At 35.6% G+C, this 4,496-nt stretch overlaps 1 non-coding gene across 1 annotated transcript; it reads right to left on the bottom strand.

Moving 5' to 3' along the window:
- Positions 1–1,996: 1,996 nt before the first annotated feature.
- Positions 1,997–2,103, bottom strand: LOC144251221 (U6 spliceosomal RNA). The gene has a single exon (XR_013342651.1). It is a non-coding gene; the product is annotated as a U6 spliceosomal RNA (small nuclear RNA).
- Between the last annotated feature and the right edge of the window lie 2,393 nt (positions 2,104–4,496).

The raw sequence follows: 4,496 nt of genomic DNA, 5'->3' as shown, positions 1-4,496 counted from the left end.
CAAATAGAATCAACAAATGGGACTTACTCAAACTAAAAAGTTTTTTCTCAGCAAAAGAAACAATAAGAGAGATAAATAGGGAGCCTACATCCTGGGAACAAATCTTTACTCCACACACTTCAGATAGAGCCCTAATAACCAGAATATACAAAGAACTCAAAAAATTAGACAATAAGATAACAAATAACCCAATCAATAAATGGGCCAAGGACCTGAACAGACACTTCTCAGAGGAGGACATACAATCAATCAACAAGTACATGAAAAAATGCTCACCATCGCTAGCAGTCAGAGAAATGCAAATCAAAACTACCCTAAGATACCATCTCACTCCAGTAAGACTGGCAGCCTTTAGGAAGTCAAACAACAATAAGTGCTGGAGAGGATGCGGGGAAAAGGGCACTCTTGTTCATTGCTGGTGGGACTGCAAATTGGTGCAGCCAATTTGGAAAGCAGTATGGAGATTTCTCGGAAAGCTGGGAATGGAACCACCATTTGACCCAGCTATTCCCCTTCTCGGTCTATTCCCTAAAGCCCTAACAAGAGCATGCTACAGGGACACTGCTACATCGATGTTCATAGCAGCTCAATTCACGATAGCAAGACTGTGGAACCAGCCTAGATGCCCTTCAATAGATGAATGGATAAAAAAAAATGTGGCATTTATACACTATGGAGTATTACTCTGCATTAAAAAATGACAAAATTATAGAATTTGGAGGGAAATGGATGGCATTAGAGCAGATTATGCTAAGTGAAGCTAGTCAATCTTTAAAAAACAAATACCAAATGACTCCTTTGATATAAGGGGTGCAAAGAAGGACAGGGTAGGGACGAAGAGCTTGAGAAGAATATTTACAGTAAACAGGGATGAGAGGTGGGAGGGAAAGGGAGTGAGAAGGGAAATTGCATGGAAATGGAAGGCGATCCTCAGGGTTATACAAAATGTCATATAAGAGGTAAGGAGGGGTAAGTCAAGAGAATACAAATGGAAGACATGATTTACAGTAGAAGGGGTAGAGAGAGAAAAGGGGAGGGGAGGGGAGGGGAGGGGAGGGGAGGGGGGATAGTAGACAATAGGACAGACAGCAGAATACATCAGACACTAGAAAGGCAATATGTCAATCAATGGAAGGGTAACTGATGTGATACAGCAATTTGTATACGGGGTAAAAGCGGGAGTTCATAATCCACTTGAATCAAACCGTGTAATATGATGTATTAAGAACTATGTAATGTTATGAACGACCAATAAAAAAAAAAAAAAAAAAAAAGAATACTAGAAGAAAAGATTGTGAAAGTTTTACCATAGAGAAATGATGTTTGAGGAGGTAGATATATTTAACCTGATTTAAACATTACATAGTGTATACATGCATCAAAATATCATGTTACCTACTTCAATAATTATAATGTTTGTTTCTATGTACTAGTTAAAAAATAAATTTAATTAGAAAAGCTTTAAAGAAAAGCATAGAGAATAGTTTAATGAACCCACGGGCCATCACCCAACTTAACAGTAATTCCTTGATAGCCAATATCAGTGAGTTTTTTTAAAAATTTGTTCTAATTGGTTATACATGATAGCAGAATGCATTTCAATTCATTGTATATAAATGGAACAAAACTTTTCCTAGTTGTACACAACACGTGTGTAGTCCTACATGTACCTTGGGTAATCAGGTTCATCTCATTCTACCATCTTTCCTATCCCTATGCCCCCCTCACCTGTCCTACCTCCCCTCTGCCCAGTCAAAGTTCCTCCATTCTTCCATGCCCCTTGCCACCCACCTCACCCCCATTATGGTTCAGCATCCACTTTCAGAGAGAACATACAGATTTTGGTTTTGGGGATTGGCTTACTTCCCTTAACCTGATATTCCCATTCACCCACAGATGCCATAATTTTTTCTCTTTTAATGCTATAAGTAATATTCCATTTCATATATGTACCACAGTTTCTTTATCCATTCATCTGTTGAAGGGTTGGTTCCACAAAACTATGGAATGTTTCACAAATGTGGGTGTCATCCTTGCTCAGGGACCATGCTAATTTTTTCTGTATTGTTCCAATTTTAGAATATGTGCTGCCAAAGCAAGCACACTCTGAGTTTTAACAAATGTAGATACCCATGTAAAAACTACCATAATCAAGATATAGAACAGTTTTTTTCACTAGAAAAGGGGTTTCCTTGGGATCCTTCCCAGTGAGTTCCTTCACCACCTGTTTCAGGCAATCACTGATAAGTTTTTTTTTTTAAACTATAGATTCATTTTTCCTACAGTACTATTTCATATATATGCCACTATAAGTGGACTCATATCTAGGAGTGCAATTGCCTCCTACGTTTAATGTATGTTTTTATCTTATGTGATACTGTCAAGCCATGCTAAAAATGACTACAATCATTTTATACTTCCACCAGCAATTTAGGAGACTTCCACTTGACTTCATCTTCACTATCACTTGGGCCATTCTAGTGGGTATGTCTTTGTGAGTTTATTTCCTGATAATTAATGATATTGAGTGAACTTTTATTTTTCTTTTGAGATAGGGTCTCACTAACTTGCTTAGGTCCTTGATAAGTTGCCAGCCTCAAACTTGGGATCCTCCTGCCTCAACCTTCTGAGTTGCTGGGATTACAGACATGTGCCATGATGCCTGGATCAAATACTTCTTCATGAGCTTGTTGACCTTACTGTTTTTGTATGTCAACTCTCTCTGGCTAGCTGGAATCCATGTACAATAGAATAAAAATATGAAGTATTTAAACGTAAACGTGGCAAAAACTAAAATGTATATATTGAAAACTATAAAATATTGCTGATAGAAATTAAAGAGAACCTAAAGGGAGAGAGATACCTAATTTATGAGTCAGAAGACTACGGTGTCCATTCATTCCAGTTTAATCACCAGAGTCAACATTATTCCAATCAAAATCCCTGCAGAGTTTTGTAGAAAATGACAAGCTGATTGCAACAGACCTAGAATACGTGGCTTCAAGACTTAATCTAGGGCTGGGGATGTAGCTCAGTGGTAGAGCACTTGCCTAGCATATGCAAGGTCCTGTGTTCAATCCCTAGTACCATATGAAGAGGAAAAAAAGAAAAAAAATATTCTAAAGCTACAGTAATCAGGATTGCAGACAAAACATTGGAACAGAGCCAAGAATTTAGAGATAGATACACAATATATATGGCAACAGTCATTGACAAAGATGGAAAGACAAGTAGAGAATGGAAAGTTTTTTCAGCAAATGGTACTGAAATTACTGCATATTTATATGCAAAATATTGATCCATGCCTTGCATTAGACACCTGAATTAACTCACAGACTTAACTATTAAACTCAAAACTACAAAACCTCTGGAAAAAAATAAGAGAAAAATTTTTGTTGAACTTAGGTTCGGCAAAGATTTCTTAAATTTGACAACAAAAGCATTAAAAAGGATTTGACAATGTGGGATTCATCAAACTAAAACCTCTGTAATTCAAAATACACTTTGAAGTGAATGAAATAGACAAAACACAAGCTGGGAGGAAATTACTGTAAAGCATTTATCAAGACTTGCATCAAGAATATATGAAGAACTCTTAGAACTCATTAGAAAAAATATAGTCCTGCAAAATAACACTTCATCAAAGAAGATAAACAAATAGTAAATACATTAAAAATGCTTGACATAATTATCAGGGAAATGCAATTTTGAAGCATAAGAGTTACCACTACACACTTATTAAATATCTAATATTAAAGACAGTTGTGCTGAGTGGTTGGAGAAGAGATGGAGGAACTGGATGGGTACACAGCTGGTGGGGATATAAAGCAGTAGAATCACCTTCTTAAAAAGGTAAATATACACCAGTCATATCCAACCATTCTTTTCCAAAGAAAAGATAAGTTATATAGCAATAGGAGGAATTTTATATCAGTGTTCTTGGCTATTTTATTTGTAAAAGCCCCAAACTGGAAAAAAATCCAAATGTCTATCAATAGATGATAGACAAATTGTGGTACGTACATATAATGAAATGCTACTCAGCAATAAAAATAGATGATAGATAAACTGATGTAGATGAATCTCAAATTATGCTGAATAAGAGAAGCCATAGAAAATACAATATATTATGCCATACACATAAAACTTGTGGAATACAAAGCAATCTATTAAGACAGACATTTTGCTGGAGGAATGGGAAAGTGGGGGGCATGAAGCAAGGGTGACAAAGGGCAGAATTACCTAGAGAATGAGAATATTTTTGGAAGTAAAGGATGTGTATATTATCTTGATTATAATGGTGATTTCATAATTTCATGTTAAAATTTATCAAATTGCACACTTTAAATACATGTAATTTATTGCATGTCAATTTTACCTCAAAGCTATAAGAAATAATATATTCATCTTTTTTCACTTTCTAAGATACAAGTAGTATTCTATAAATATTTTTCTCTACTTCATTTTTTAAAAAAATGTATTCTGGAAACCAGATC

This window comes from Urocitellus parryii, chromosome Y, assembly GCF_045843805.1.
Source record: "Urocitellus parryii isolate mUroPar1 chromosome Y, mUroPar1.hap1, whole genome shotgun sequence".
In the NCBI taxonomy this organism is placed as follows: Eukaryota; Metazoa; Chordata; class Mammalia; order Rodentia; family Sciuridae; genus Urocitellus; species Urocitellus parryii.
This window is presented reverse-complemented; position numbering and strand designations above follow the sequence as displayed.